The sequence below is a fragment of the Magnolia sinica genome, chromosome 5, assembly GCF_029962835.1.
Source record: "Magnolia sinica isolate HGM2019 chromosome 5, MsV1, whole genome shotgun sequence".
Taxonomy (NCBI): domain Eukaryota; kingdom Viridiplantae; phylum Streptophyta; class Magnoliopsida; order Magnoliales; family Magnoliaceae; genus Magnolia; species Magnolia sinica.
In genome coordinates, this window is record NC_080577.1 from 105,956,733 (window position 1) to 105,974,008 (window position 17,276).

The 17,276-nt window shown below is 40.5% G+C and overlaps 1 long non-coding RNA gene across 1 annotated transcript; it reads right to left on the reverse strand.

Moving 5' to 3' along the window:
• Positions 1–9,351: 9,351 nt before the first annotated feature.
• On the reverse strand, positions 9,352–16,226 carry LOC131246581 (uncharacterized). Its single transcript, XR_009171445.1, has 3 exons — positions 16,134–16,226; positions 9,649–9,847; positions 9,352–9,555 (listed from the first exon to the last, which is right to left on the reverse strand). It is a non-coding gene; the product is annotated as an uncharacterized LOC131246581 (long non-coding RNA).
• Positions 16,227–17,276: the final 1,050 nt, after the last annotated feature.

Consider the following 17,276-nt stretch of genomic DNA (forward strand, 5'->3'; position numbering starts at 1 on the left):
ACTTGTGAGACTTGTATCCTAGCGCCTATACCATTCCATAGGCTCCTGCGGTCCTCCCGATCTAATTCTGGCGACCTGCGATGCATAGATAGCATTTGCATGCGACCTTGAGTGTCATCCTGTAATTTCGAGTCGGCTTGACCTAAGACCTATGTCATTGCGACCGCATCGTCGCTGCAGTTCCAATGCCGCATCTCGTATGACAATCCGAGATATACATCAAAAGATGTAGGCTGCGCTTTATTTGAACCTTGATCACATTTGTGGGACCCACCTATGGCATGGCACGCCACCCTATGCATGCATGACATCATCATCCTCATAATTTTCTACCCACCTATGGCTAGTTTAGACCCCTAGCCACCTATAGCTAGTTTAGACCCCTAACCACCTATAGCTAGTCTAGACCCCTAATCCCTCCCTTACATTCATTATGACATGCATTTATTACTCTCTCTCTCTCTCTCTTATCTCTCTCCCTCCCTCTTTCTTTCTTATTTCCTAACAAGAGAGAGAGCTCCCAACGTCCATTAGAGCTCTCCATTTCCAACCCTTTTGTAAGCTCTCCACCCCTAAATCCAACCCTCTAAAATCAATCTCAACCATCGAATCTTGTTCCTTTGGAGCTCTAGATCACATTGGTGGAAGAAGGAGTCCAAGATCTAAGGTGGGTGCTTCTCTCTCTCTTTTCATTTTTGTGTGATGTGTGGCCCACTTAGAATGGACCCCACTTTGATATATGTCTTATCCAAACCATCCAAGTCTTGTGAACTCTACCTTATGGATGATGAGAAAGCACTATCAGACCTATTAGGTAGGCCACATTCATGTGAGACCCTACTTAATAAAGTGTGGGCCGCATACAGGTGGGACCACCATGATACTGGGTTTATCCATGCCGTCCAGCATCCAGGGACGCTGGACGTGAAGCTGGCTAACATGGAGGGCGTGAACTGGCATGGGTGTGAACTGGCAAGCTAACCCAAATATATAAATATAATATATATACATAACATAGGTGAGATTTTAGACTTTTGGGTGGGCCATTCATACAGGCCCTACCTTGATATGTTAATTTAATCCAAGCTGCCCATTTCATTCCCCAGATTATTTTGGGCGTTGAACCAAAAAATGAAATGAATCTGATATTCTGACGGGCCATACCATAAAAAATAGTATTTTCTACCATTGAAAATCCACCATAATATTTATATATATTCAAAATACCCCAAACTTGGACTCGTTCAGACTGTCTCGAGCCATGGAATGTAATGGATGGAGTGGATTTACCTGATGCGGGCCCCATGTATGAAAAACCCTGAAAATTCAAATTTAAAAAAAAAAAGCAGAGAGCAGCAGCAGCGCCTGCTGCTGCTGACACTCCTGAGGACGGGCAGGACGTCCTGTGCTGTGGACGGACGGACAAGGGTCTCAACTGTGGGCCCCACTGTGATGTGAGTAGAACATCTACACCGTGCATGTGGTAGGCCTCTTAGGGAAGTGGGCCCTACCCAAAAAATCAACTGTGTTTGGAGCTCAAGTGGCCCACGTCACAGGCAACAGTGTGATTGAACGTCTGCCTTTAAAACCCCCCCTTTTTGGGCATCCAGAAGTTTTGAATTAACATGAAATTTGTTCTCCCTCTTCATCTGGGTCTACGTGACCTTATGAACGGACTGGATGGCATTTAATCATTATGGTGGGCCCCACGTGGGACCCACAGTGATGTACGTATTTTATTCCTACCGTCCAGGTGGACGGTGGAACCACCGTGATGCTTGTGTTTTATTAATTCCGTCCAGCTGCTGCTGGATGGCTAGTGGACCCCACCAACGACGTTGGGATCACCCCGCGTGTGGGCTGATGTGTGTACGTGTGTGTGTATATATATTATATTGTATATATCATATCTATTATATATAGATTTTTTTATATATATTATATTATATAACATATACATGATGGTGGGCCTTTATGTGGACCTCCACCACAATGCATGTGTTGCGTCCGAGATGTCCATCCATTTTGTAAGCTCATTTCATAGCGTGAGCTAAAGAATGAGTCAGATTCATAGTTCATGTGGACCCCCACCATGATGCTTGTGTTGCATCCAATCTGTCCACTCATTTTGAAAACTCATTTTTATGACATGAGCTAAAGAATAAGTCAGATATAAAGTTCAAGTGGACCCCACCATTTAAGGTAATGGACAATGACGTCTACCGTTCAAAATTTCTAAGGGCCAATGGAGTTTCCTATTAAGCTGATATTTGTTCCACTTCATCTATCATTATGTTAATTTATGAACATGTTGGATAGGAAACATATGTTATGGTGAGCCTTAGGAACTTAAATGGTGGAAATCATTATCGTCACTTTTATTTGGGTGTGATTCATTTGATATACATGAGGTCCATTGGTATGGCCCATTTAATGTACGTATGACCATGTGAGGAGGCCCACTTTGATGTATTTTGTGGTCCATTCGAGGTGCCCATCTTGATGCATGCACTCCATATTCACATCGTCCAACAGCTACTGGATGGTGGGGCCCTCCTTACTATATGTTAGTATATGTGTTGAATAAGCATACCGTCCATATGCAGTGTGGACCAGCATGATGTATTTATTTATCCTCATCACCCAATCTCTGGCCGTGGGATGTGGAACCCGTGTGACATATGTATTTTGTTCCATGCAGTCCATCTGTGTGAGACCCACCTTGATGCATCCGTTGTACACATGGATCCCACATGATATATATGTTATGTCCATACTGTCCAACTATTTGGATGGGATGCACCATGATGTATTTTTATCCACGCCATCCAGGGCAGGCACCCCATTATGATATATATCAGGGCCCATGAGTTGAGGCCCATTGAGACGTATTCAAAGCCCATTTGGTAAGGCCCATTGTAATGTATTTGGAACCCGTGAGCAGAGCCCACCTCATATGTTCCGCCCTAACCGTCCCGGTCATATAGGGCCAGCGTCGATGTATGTTTTATTCACACCGTCCGTAGGATGTGTGACCCACTAGATGTATGCATTCTATATCCACACAAACCATCTGGTGAGGCCCATCTGCTGCATGTGCAGGGCCTACCTATTATGTATTCGTGCGGCCCATTGATGCAACCTACTTGATGTGCATGAGCCCCATTAGTGCGGCTCATTGATGCAAGACCCGTTATGATATGTTAGAGGCCCATGGTTGAGGCCCATCAGGATGTATTTATGGCCCATTTGGTAAGGCCTATAGAGATGTATTTTTGGCCCATGGGTCGAGGCCCATTGCAACGTATTTCTGGCCCGTATGTCGTGTCCCATTATGAAATGTTTCCAGCCCAGTTATCGAGGCCCGACTTGATGTGTATAAGGCCCATTAGTGCGGCTCATGGATGCGGCCCAATGATGCGACCCACCGTGATGTGCATATTAGGCTAACGGTGCGGCCCAATGTATCGACCCACCGTGATGTGTAGGCCCACGTGCTGCATGTGTAAGGCCCACCTGTGATGACTATTTGAGGCCACCTGTTGGATATTTGGGCCCACCTTATGTTTGACTCTACATGGGCCACTACTTGGGAGCAATGTTGGTTGAATATCCACATTGATGGGCAATGACGGTTAGATGTCCTCATTGTAACCTTCCCTTAGGCCTTGTTAGGCCCATTCTCTTTGTGGGTTAACCCAAATAAGTGGGCCCCATTCACCATAGATAGATGGCTCCGTGCTATCGGATTGATATAACCACAGTCGAGAGCTGATTTTTACATTATTGTTGATTAGTTGTCTATCTATGGACCCCGCCTTGTTTATACATGTTAATTATCGGTACCGATTATCGAGGCCGATCCTGAGTGTCGATTCCGAATATCGAGGTCGATTGTTGAGGCCCAATGCGATGTATATGCGGCCCGTATTTAAGGCCCAATGTGATGTATATTGAGGCCTAGGTGATGAGGCCCACTATGATGCATTTGTGAGCCAGGCGAAGGAGCTCATTGTGATGTATGTTAGACCCATGACCAGGGCCCGCCTGTTGTGTATATGTGTCCCTTGAGTAAGGCCCACTGTGTTGTATATCAGGCCTTTGTGTGAGGCCGTGGGACCATTATATGTTTGGCCCTATGTGGGCCATTCCTTGAGGGCAATGTTGGTTAAATGTCCACATTGTCGAGGTCGATTGTCGATGCCGGTTGTTGATACCGGTTATGAGTATGTGATAACATAACATCATGATACATGCTCATACGCATCATCTGCATGTTTGTTATGAGATGTGGTTGATCATTGCATATGTCATTGAGCATGTTGTTATGAGACTCCCTGATAGACGGAGGTTATCTCACATGAGCACGCGGTATGCGCAGGATTGATGCATGACTGGATTGTATGACTTATGCATCTCACATTATGATTACTGTACGCCCTAGCGACATCAGGGCCGTAACCTTCATAGGCATATCGTGGAAGGCCAAATGGGACACCGAAAATGTTTGGTTCTAGCATACGGGCGCCATAGATGTCCTTGGGTGAAAATTCCTAAACCTCCATGGCCAGGAGACGCCCCAACGTCGAGACCAAGTGGATATATGAGCGCATGAGGGCCGTATACCAGTAGGCCACGTCTTTCACTGTGTCGTGGTCTGTTGGGAAAGGAGTGTGACCTTACCCGCCTGAGTGAGGGGGCAATGTCTAGGTTGAGTTTGACTAGCTTGAGGAATGGGTCCGCTACTGACGAGTCGGGCCCGATATTGGCAAGCGGATAGTGAGGTCTCTTCCACTTACCCAGTTGTGCTCTCGGATAGGGGCGACAAACTGGTGTAGAGTGTAATAGACCCCGATGATGATCCCAGAGATGAACTGTACTAATATGTGGCTTTAGCGAGCAGGAGTTGCATATCATTCATGCATTTATTCATTCACTATCCACTCGGGTTGGTGGTGCGTAACTATTTGTTACGTGTGCCTTCGCAATGACCATGATTTCGGTTAGGGTGCGCGACTAACCTAAGATCAGGAGTTTACCACATTGAGTCTGACTATCCAAATTTAGGTATGGGACTGGTTTGGATAGAAGTCCCTTGTGATGGACCCCATAGCCTGCATTACTACGTATTATCATCTCGACTTCACACTCCATTATGGTCAATCCATTCGCACCGCATATTGCATAACATTCGTGGCATACGACATTTTAAGGTTACTGTGTTTCTGCATTTATATGGTCTAGATACGGCTGACGCTATTCGTGAACTCATCAGAAATTGTATATTGCATCGCATCCTCGGCATTTGATATTTGGCTTTTATGATTCCTTGTTTGCATAGTTGTTCTAAATTGCTTACTCTGTTATCTTATGATTTATGATTTTGTCAATATTTCTGCTTACTCTGATAATTCATGATCTTGTCAGTCTTTCTACTTATTCCGATAATGTATGATTTATAGATTAGTAGTATTTTTGGTATTGTATGATGATGGCATTGTATTGAATACTTGGCACTTACCTTGTGCACACACGTACACCACCCTCTAAGCTTTCTATAAGCTTATGCACGATAGATGCGTGCAGATGATGATAGGTTGCAGCAGTGTTGGGCTTGGAGCGTGCAGCGGTCTTCTGGAGCTTATTTTCGATTTATGTATTTCCTTTCAGTATTGTATTCAAATGTTTTTATTAGTGGATATGTGATGATGATGTTGTCTTTGTAGTTTGGGCATACTTGTGATTATGCTTATTACGAGTTAAATGTACATTGGCAAAAAAAAAAAATCCTCCTTGTAGGATCCCAGGATCGGAATCTGGTGTATGAACGCTAGGAGCCAGAACGGGATACTACGGAGGCTGTCGGTACCAGATTCGGCGATCGGGATTCCTAAGAATCCGATTTCCGGGTTTGGGGCGTGACACTACTAGTAATAGGTCTTTATAAGACCAATGTGAATGTTTATCTTCTTTTTTTTTTTTTTAAAAGAAAGCCAGTTATACTGATACAAATTATTATGCCTTAAGATGATTCTCGCATGATTGTTTATGTTTTGTCAATCAATTATTTGTCAGCGTAGACTACAAGTAGTAGGTCCTTACAAGATCAATGTGAATGTTCTTTCTAGGTTCCCTTTTTTTATTATTTTCTTTCATTTCAAGGAAGTGGCACAAATTTGAGTGTAGGAGCAGGGAACCATCCATTTCAATTGTTAGAAAGCATAAACAATGAAGAAGCAGGAGAAGGTGGAAGCATGATTCAAAGTGGGAGCAACACCTATCATGAGACTTGCCAAACCCTGGAGGCCCCAAACGTTGGATCTGAGGCAAATCCTTAGATTAATGACTCCAAGATTGACGGATGCAAGCATCCAAACAGGATCTTATTTTCTGCAGGTAAAAAATATCATGAATGTTTCCCAGCTCTTTGATTGACTCCACATTATGCATTCTTCTCTACCTCTATTTCTTCTTTCCACTTCTTAATAAGATTTCTTGTTGCTGATCGAATAAAATAAGTGAACATTGAGTCTTTTGTTCTTATCAGCAACAAATAGATTTTGTTGAAAAGAAAGTATAACTATCCATCAAGCTAGTGTTGAGTCTGATTCCAAAATGATAAATGAGCACAAGCTGAAACCTCAGTTCAAAATCAAGAATGTCCCTAGATCCCCATAAAGGAGTTAATTCACAATTCAAGAATTAAATATAAATGTGAAGGTTAGCTTGATAACCTGATGGGTGTTAATCATAGATAAAGATGAGAAGTGTACAGCCTGAACATAATTCTAGCATCACACTCCTACAAATTACAGAAACACCACTTGCAAGTGAAGTAGAGACTGCATAATATTAGAATACACCACAAGCTAAAATAAATGTGTGATTCAATAGACGAGTGATAAACCGAACATGGACTGTACAACAAAATGGAATTTGTAAGAACTAAATGAAACTCAATTAGGCAATCGGGCTCATGAATAGCTTCCCACCTATAATCTTATAAAATATCAGTTGAGTGAAGGATCAACTTTCACAACTTTGTTTTACATACTTAACAAAAAAGAAAAAAGAAAAGAAAAGAGTTGCCTGATATTTTGTTATCTTGGTGAGTTTTTCATTAACTTGAATCAATCAAACTAGGAACTAGAGAACCCTTTTCAAATCTTAGATGAGTTTCTGAAACGAATACAATGTTTCCAAGATTCAAATAGGAGAACTAAACTAGCCAAGTGTGCCTAGAAAATCTTTTTGGCAGACAAAAATATCAAAGAATCTATTTGGAACATTCATCTAGACATCAATTCATGGGAAACATAATAGAAAGAATTATGTCATATACTTATATAAATCTCATATCATGCCCAGGTACCAATAGTCATTGAGAAGCTACTTATCAATTTTTGCACATTTATAGACGGGACATGAGCGAGAACTAACAAACCCTAGAGGTATTGATCCATTGATAGCACTAAAGCCTGCATCATGTTAATATGATAACTAACACTTCCACCTAAAAACACGAACAAACTTTAGAATGTCTATGTAAAAGGACAATAGGATCCTAAATATACTTACCGTTGGCATCACCACAATGAACTGATTTACAGAACTAGGAAAGTTTGCAAATTAAATAGCATGCCATTTCATCAAACAAATAACATGTCATTTCAAAAAACAGTTAGCATGCCATTTCATCAAACAAATAACATGCATGAAATCTACCCTTTTCATCAAACAAATAACATGCCATTTCATCATTTCATCAAAACAGTTAGCATGCATCAAATCTGAAATATAGAAAAAGATACATAAAGAGAGGAATATATCAAACCTATGCCTCAAAGATATGAGAAGGGTTTTAAATGATGTGTGTTTCTTCGGGTAGGATCTTCACGGCTGCTGCACTGGAGAGAGATAGAAGAGATGACAGACATATTGGAGAGAAAGGGAGGAGAATGAGAAAGATGGAGCGGCAGCGGTAGGCAGGTTTGAGGGGGGTTTATCTTCTACGGCAGTGGTAGTGAGATCGAGTTGGGATTACGATTTGGGTAGGTGATTTGAGCAGGGGCTGCATTTTGAGAAGGGCAAGGGCTGTGATTTGGGGAGGAGCTTCACGGCTGCATTGGAGAGATCAAGGGAGGAGAATGAGAGAGATGGAGCAGGTTAGGTAGGGAAAAAGGAGAATCAGGAGCAGAGATCGGGAGAGAGGGTTAGGGAACGAAGAGAGAGAGAGAGAGAGAGAGAGAGAGAGAGAGAGAGAGAGGACTGGGGTTTTGGATGGGCACAACTCTATTTTGAGCGCGCGCCCATTTTAGGTGTCGAATTTCAAGAGACGTATGATGGTCCTGTTAGGGGCTCCGTGGGGCCCACCATGATGTATGTGGTTTATCTATGCCATTCATTAATTTTAATAATATTTTTCTGTTCATGATCCCAAAAATTAGGTAGATTAAAGGCCCAAGTGGACCACACCATAGGATGCACATGTGATTTAATCTCCATGTTTCCTACCGTGTGGTCCACTTGAGCCTTTGATATACCTGATTTTTAGTTTCATGCCCTAAAATTATATTTCAAGATAGATGGACAGATTAGATAGAATACTTATATTTTAGTGGGCCCTATAAAGCCCCTTACATGACAGTTAATTATTAATGGTGTGGCAAGCTTTTAGCTACGAATTAAATCCGTAGTAAATATAGCTACGGTTTATATCCGTAGCAAAAAACTAGCATAGTCCGTAGCCTTTGCTTAAATTTTTAGTAGTGTATATATCAGAAATAGATTGACATCAAATTATCAGATGATCAATAAAAAATTACCTCTTCATCACGTATTTGCGCAAAGCTCTTTGTACCTGCAGCGTGGCCGATCCATTGTTTTCTTTGATTTTTCGTATTTATCTTATTACGAGCCCAAAATGTGACACATCAACAGAGTAATTTATGAAATTTCAAGAAAAGACAGTTGTGTAATTTCATAACGTGAAGGTTTCAGTAGCTACTCATCACATACCTTTCCATCTTCAGAGTTCCAAAACTCAATGAGGGCCTTCCACTGATCCATATGGACATGCTCATTGAGGTCTGCTAGCCATGCCTCATCATTATCATGAGGAGAGTAGTGGGATTTCTTCAGTTCACACTTCCAGTCCCTCCATTTTTTACCAATCGACATCAACACCCAAAATTTAATCTATTTGTCAAATTGAAACTTGGACTGCATCACATGAACAAAGTAGACAATCACATAATAAATAAATAATAAATAATAAAATAATAAAATACATAAAACAAATCACCATTACCATGAAAAGTTTGTACATATCATCATTCTTCTCGTTTGGCACCGCCCTCCAATTAGAATATGTAAGGGGTGTGTAATCCCCATTACATGCTATTGTCCTCAAAAAGTTTGTCAGCTTGCTAACATTTTCATTAACGGGCTGCCCTAGGTTGTTGGTGGTAATAAAAATGTGTTACCCTTCACGCATGTTCCAAACTTGATCGCATCGTGTGGGGTCTCGACTCATTCTCTTCGTGAATGTCAAATCTGTTGAAAAAAATGCACATAAATAATATGCATACTTGTATAGTTCATTAGCCAAAAAAATTTTAAGGATACTATAACCAAATCATAACATACCACTAGAAGCATCCTCTAATGAATCAACTGTCTGGTGTGGATCCTGAGGCAAACTCTGGGAGAGACCCGCCGTAGGCAGGGGAAGTTGGGGATGGGAAGGACCCGCTGTAAACTCGAGCAACAAAGGCTGGACTGGACCCGATGTAGCCAGGGAAGGCTGATGCTGGGAGGGACCCGCTATAAGCTGGGGCAACTGAGGCTAGGAGGGACCCACATCAGTCTCGGGTAGCTGAGGCTGATTGATGCCACCAGTCATAAGGCTTATCGGTCGCCTATCTGCGTGTTTAGAATGAGCACGTTTCATGTCTTAAGAAGAACTTGAGTCACATTAGTGAACAGATGCATGTTGATAAGACGATTCAATTTTGAATAAATAAAAAACAGAACCATATGAAAAAAGGCATTTTAATTTCTATTTCATACATTAGGAAAATATGGTACTTAAGAAATCAATTATTGTACAAAATGTCGTCTCTAATGGGATCAGATAACTCAGTATCAACTATTTGTTCTTCTACCATTGGCTGGGTGGGTGGTAAATATGTGACAACTGTTGTACCATCGACATCTGTCCTTTCCCAAGTAACAGTGTCATCACTCGGGTCTTCCAAACATTGATTATCGCAGGGTGACATGCCTATGAATGTATCAACATCATCTGCAGATTCTTGCCCATGCATCTCAAATAAGTCTCTAGGTTTCATCCTCATTACAACATGCCAATCCTTCTCGATGAGGTCTTGTACGTAAAACACTTGCTCAGCTTAAGATGCGAACATAAATGGTTCATCAGACAATTGTTGACCTGTATGGCATAATCGTTTCAAATTCATAAGCGTGAACCCCAACCCATCCTTCTTAACACTCCTGCCTTGAGATAGAACATCAACCTAATCACACCTAAATAATACAACCTTTCAAGTACCACAATATTCCAGTTCTATGATGTTCGTCAATACACCATAGTATGTTACATCTCCTGCAATAGGATTTCTGTCATTGGCACTTGAGAAGCTTGATGTCTTTGCAGTGACAACAACTCCACTACATTGAGTTTTTCTTTTTTTCTCATAATCTTTGGTATGAAATCTGAAGTTGTTTACAATAAAACCCTTATATCTTCTTGCCATACTAGGACCCCGAGCTAGCCATCTAAGGTCTTCTGAAACCTGCTCATTCCTTTCATAGCGCAACTGTTCAACCTATTCAGATACCGAAAATATTCATTCAAAAGCTCATATTTGAATAATAAAAAATAAAAAAACATGCACATGTCCTTAAACCTATCAAATCGACTACTTACACGATCACTAAACCATTTATAAAATGTATCATTGTGAATGCATTCTATGTCCCTTGGCCTTGCGCGACAATTCATCCACTTAATAACATTCATATGTTCTCTATAAAAGTCATTAGTTTTAGCCAAAAAAAAGTTAGAAAAAAAATTAGTATAAATTAAATCCTATAGTGGGCTTACTCAAGAAATGGGTTGAGTTCATGGCAATTAAACAGGACATATCGATGTGCCTGTGCAAATGTAGTTTTATCCAGTACACAATCCTCAGACTTCCCTAATGCATGACCTACTCATGGGAAAATAGAGGTTTGTTCTTTTATAACAGTGTTACCATAGTCATCATTCCGTATTGGCGATTGAACCTTGTCTCTGTACCATGTAAGTACCTCGAGCAGAATGTTAAGCATTCTTCCGCCAAGTACCGTTCCGCAATTGATCCCTCAGGCCGACTTCTATTACGCAAATACGACTTTAATGTGAGCAGATATCTGTGATCACCAATATTAAAAAGTTTAAAAATATATGATCGATTAGCATGACTAGCATAATATGCAAATAATTTTAATTTCTAAATATTAACATGTACCTCTCAATGGGGTACATCCATCGATATTGTACCGGTCCAGTTATTTTTGCCTCGCCCGCTAAATGAATGGTCAAATGCACCATAATATCAAAAAAAGCTGGTGGAAAGATTTTTTCTAAATGACAAAGTGTTAGCACAATTCGAGATTTCAATCGGTCAAAGTCTCTTACTCGACCAACTTTGGAACATAATTCTCTAAAGAAACTTCTCAATTAAAGTAAGACTGAGGTTACGTTCTTAGGTAATGTTGTTCGTATTGCAATTGGAAGTAGTTGCTGCATCATAATATGACAGTCGTGGCTCTTGATTTTTGAAATTTTGCGCTCTTTGAGATGCACACAACGTGAAATATTAACTGCATAATCATCTGGAACTTTCACCCACTTTAAGATTTTGCAAAAATCATCCTTCTCACTTGGTGACATAGTAAAGCATGCAGGTGGCAAATATGTCTTGCTAGATGAAAGCTATTTTGGGTGTAATGTTTGTCTTATGCCCATATCTTGTAAGCCAAGACACGCCTTTACATTATCCTTTGTTTTCCCTACAATATTCAACAGTGTCGCAAGTACATTGTCACATACATTCTTTTTTATATGCATCATGTCTAGATTATGACGCAATAGATTATGCTCCTAATATGGAAAATCAAAGAAAATGCTCTTCTTTTTCCAGTTATATCTTTCTTCCTCATTGTCTTCTCATCTTCTCTTATGCCCATGACTGCCTACAGTCTTCTTCCCAAAGGTAATATTAATTCCCTGTAACTGGGCCAACACATCAGAACCAAATAGTGGAGTTGGCATCTCACCAAATTCTTCCGTGCCATCAAAGGATCTGCTATCAGTTCTAAACCTATGATCATGTTCTAAAAATCGACAATGACCCATATAACAAAACTTTCGACCATGTTTTAACCATTTAGATAAAGTGTCCTTATTACAACAAGGACAAGCAAGACGTCCTTTAGTGCTCCATCCAAACAAGTTTACATATGCAGGGAAGTCATTGATAGTCCACAACAATGCCGCACGCAATCGAAACGTCTCATTGCTTGAGGCATCATAAGTGTCTGCGCCAACCTCCCATAGTTCCTTCAACTCATCTATCAAAGGTTGCATATACACGTCAATGTTATTACCGAGTCCATAAGGGCCAAGAATAAGTAAGGACAACATGATATTAGGTTGCTTCATACACATCCATGGTGGTAAGTTATATAGTATCAGAATAATAGGCCATGTGCTATGACCAATACTCATTGTCCTGAATGATTGAAACCGTCAGCTGCTAACCCAATTCTAATATTACAACCGTCTAAAGAAAAGCTTGAGTGGTTATGGTCAAAAGTTTTCCACGCTGGGGAATCAGCGGGATGCCTTAATATTCCATCGTCGGTGTGTCCTACTTCATGCCATTTTATAGAGGAAGCTGTTTTTAATGACATAAACAACCTTTGAAGCCTTGGTTTCAAGGAAAAATGAAGCAATATCTTAACTGAAATTTTTCTATCCTTTGCAGATGAAGAATATCCCTCATCATCTGACTGATGTTCAGTCATTTTCCATCTGGAAGTAACATATATAGCACATGATTGCTCATTGATGACCTCCTTCCAGTTGTTGAGGGACAAATATTGGATATCAAACCCCAATTATTACTCAAATTTATGAACATGATACTGTTTAATGGTCTGATTTAATCGCGTTTGTAATGCAGGGTGCAATTACGAGCTGGGACTGAAAAAGGGTGCTTAAAGCTGAGATTTAGTGCTAAAAATTTACCAAAGCATGGGATGGACTCCAAGAGACCGAGATCAATAGATATACACGATAGAAAACCGAGAAAACCGAGAAACTGAAGCTCAAGTGGCTTGAAAGATGTCCAGAGTGCAAGATCACAGGGTTCTTACCATCCGTTCAGCTCGAAACTTCATACATCGCCTGAGGACCATAAATGAACCGTACACGTCGATTTTCATCCATCGGATCCCTCTAGAAGAAGCCCAACGGACAGATCAGCCCCCATATCAGCGATCTGGGGCCCACCTGCTAACTAGATATGCCTCAAAATTGGTCTTAAGGCATTAAATGAGCTGAAAATATGGATGGACGGAGCGGATTTCTCATGAACATTTCCATAGGATCTCATGTATACCACAAGTGCACTAGCCGTGCACTGGATATCTCAAAATTGGTCAGCTAACGCTGACTGACTCCATCTTCTCCAACTCAAGAAAGGACACAGCGTCCTCCCATTGTGCGTTCGTTTCTCACTAGTGGGCCCCACTCCTCATACATATCATCAATCGGGACCGTCCATTGTGTGCATAGGTGGGTTTTACCTTACCAAGGTGGCTTCTTCAGACCATGTAAGATGTTGCAGAATCCTAACCGTTAAATGCAGGATGAACGACGGAGTAGAAGATATTGTGGGCCACACGGAATTCAATCCAAAAACCACCATACTTGAATGGTTTTTCGAGTAGATTTCAATAGACGGTATGGATCTTCCATCTGACAGCAATCAGTGGGCCATCACACTTCACAGAGTTGACATGCGTCGACTCTGTTTCGCAACTGAGGCTGCGTCCATTCGTTGTGGGCCACCATCATGCAGTAAAGGCTTGATCCGAGTCATCCATCAGGTAGAGGAAGCAAAACCAATCAAATTCATGCTGATCTTTGGCGGCCATGTACATTCACAAGATTGTATCAGCGATCGCAAGAAGACTGTTCAGCTGCCATTGCAGCCTGATTGTCTTAGTGGGCTGCATCAACGGACAACGATAACTCTCCATATTTGGTTGAAATTTTGAGAAGATGATAGACGGCGTGGATTTCACAAACGTCATATAAGATGGGCCCCACCGGTAGCCCGCGCCAGAGCTTCCGCGTTCGTGCTTCGCACGTAGCTGCGAAAGGAGCTGTGGAAGCTTCACCGACTTGCTTGTTACGCACTCCACCGACCCAGCCACGGTCAGTAGATGCTATAAGAGAGAAAAGAAAGAGGGAGAAGAAAAAAAGTTTGGTTTTGGGGGGGCTTCAACGTGGAACGTGAGACAGGGAGATAGTAAAGTAGTTTTTATTTTTTTTCTTTTTATTTTGTTTGTTTTGGATCCAACCCATTCATGTTGGGCTGAACCTCTTAGCTAGGGCTAAGAGGTGAAGCTTGTGGCGTGATGGAGTTGATCCTACGGCTTGGATGCATGTGATGAACTGACGTTGATTCTAGTTTGATTAATAGGAATGCCTTTAGTTTTTAATAGTTTGTTGTGACTGAAATTACAATAGATCTGCGATGGTATTTCCTTTGCGTTATAGGGTTTGTGAAATTGGGAACCCTGTTGTTTACCATCGTCTCCTAGGCATGGTTGGATGACGGAAACCTTCCTAACATTCATACATTCCTTAGATTAGATGTGAATTGGTTTAATTCTGTTGTTTACTTTGTCTCATGGGCATGGTTTTGTGATGGAATCTACTCTAATTTTCATCTGTCTTATCTCTTGAAAACTAGGTCAAAAGAAGTTCAGATTTGATTTTCATGGTATATCTTCCAACTGGATGAAGATGGGACTCGAACTTTAGTTGAGATCATGAATCAAGCGTAGATCTCCCTGATCTCTATAAGTGGATCCTTGGCACCCTAATTTCCAACCTTTAAATTTCTTAAATTTTAGATAATTATTTCACCATTAATCCTCACATTACAATCGATTTAGATTTCATCTTAGTCTAATTTTAGTTCTAGTTAGTTTCAGATTACGTACAGGTATCAATCCCTTGGGATTCGACCTCGGTCTTACCGAGTTTATTACTACATCACAACCCTGCACTTGGGGTGTGAACACCAGTACAACATACAATCATTGGGACATGCATCAATTTTATTATATTTGAGGCCTAACTCCCCAATAATCTTCTTGGTTTCATAGAAAGACTTTGGCGACATTTCGCCCTCGGGAAGAGCCTCCTTTAACAATTCAAGTGAAATGGTGAATGATTTATCACTCCATCCACTAAGGCACTTTATGTGATATAGTTTTACAACGAAAGAAAGCTTAGTGAATTTCTTGTAACCCGGGTACAATTCCTGATCAGCATCTTCTACCAATTTGAAAAATTGTTGTGCTTCAGCATTCTGCCCCAATATAGGTCAGTATGGCGTGTGGCCCGCATCACTCTCTTCACCATTTAGATTTGAAATACCGAACACATCATGTAACAATCCGTGCATATCATCGTGTACGTGGTTCTGGATTATCACTTACGACATTTGTGGTAGCAGGCATGGAAGAAGATGTAACTTCCCCATGGAAATGCCGGTAGGTGTAACTTGTATTAAATCCATCACACACAATATGATCATATGCTACTTCTCGAGACACCCAGAAGTTATTGTTACAGTTCTTACATGGACAACGGATCTTCCCTCTATTACTTGCATTTGCAAATGCAAAATCTATGAATTTCGCAACTCCATTTAAGTATGCGTGGCTCACCCTAAATCAATTAATGAAATTGGAGGATATGTCAGAAGAATGCATTTTGACCACTAAGCCACAACAACTAAAATGAGAAGTTTCTAAATGGGTACCTTGGCAGATGAATCCAACTCTTATCCATAAGTATCTTCCTTAGCCACTTAGACGGGTTAGTAAAAATATACTTTGGGCCTGACAAAGCTTCCTAATATATTTTAACAAGCCCTATTATCATCTGTTCATTTAGCAAAGGAAGCCAAGTTACATAACAATTTTTCTTTTCAAACGAGATACATACCTACATACTAATCAACGACAGCCTACCCCCAAATGACAATGATTTAGGCATCGTAAAGAATCACTAATAGTATATCTAACTAATTGACTAAATTAGTCACTCATCCAAGACCAGATAGATTTTAATGTTTTCAAATTCCCATTTAGATGCGTACGCCGAAATTCCGGCAGCATCTCCTCATGTCTCTCCAGATACGTTGATCTTACATTTGATTCCCACACCAATTATCCATACATTGTGAAGATATTTGATATTAGAAATAAATGTAAGAAACGTAACAAGAGAAGAATGGACAGATACAACCCAGAACAAGCATGTGCATTTAAATAATAGAACTGAAACATTTTAATCTATCCAACCTTGAACTGTTTATACGTGGGACAATTTGAGAATTTCTATGCATCCAAAAGCACACTATATCTATGCTTGGCCACATAGAAACTCTCAAATGGGCAACTAATTATCCTATTCTTAAACAATTCCAATTTCTTAATTAATCACAACAAATATTCATCATTTACCTAACTAATAATAGAATGTGTTTAAACTAAAGAAATAAATTTTAAAATCTGCACATGTAGAATTGAAATAATTGGAAGTTGTATAGTTCTTAACATAGGCTGCCCTTGGATCTTTTTTGTGCTCCGCGGGTAACCCAAAATATAGTATCCTCCTTGTAATTTTTCTCACTATGAATGGAAAAAGTAACTTAAAAAAAGAAAAAAAAGAAAAAAAAAGGTATAAGTGGTTGAAGGCCCCCACTTATATCCATTCCCCGCAATAGTTGATGGATATATTATGGGCACCACTTATACAAACCAAGTACTCAAGGATGCTATATATTCATCCACTTTTTTGTCAAGGAACTGCTGCTTTTAGATATTTAAGTGGCAAAAAATATGCATGCATTACTTCTAGTCAATCCTGCAGATGCCACCAAACAATCCTAGCCATCCAA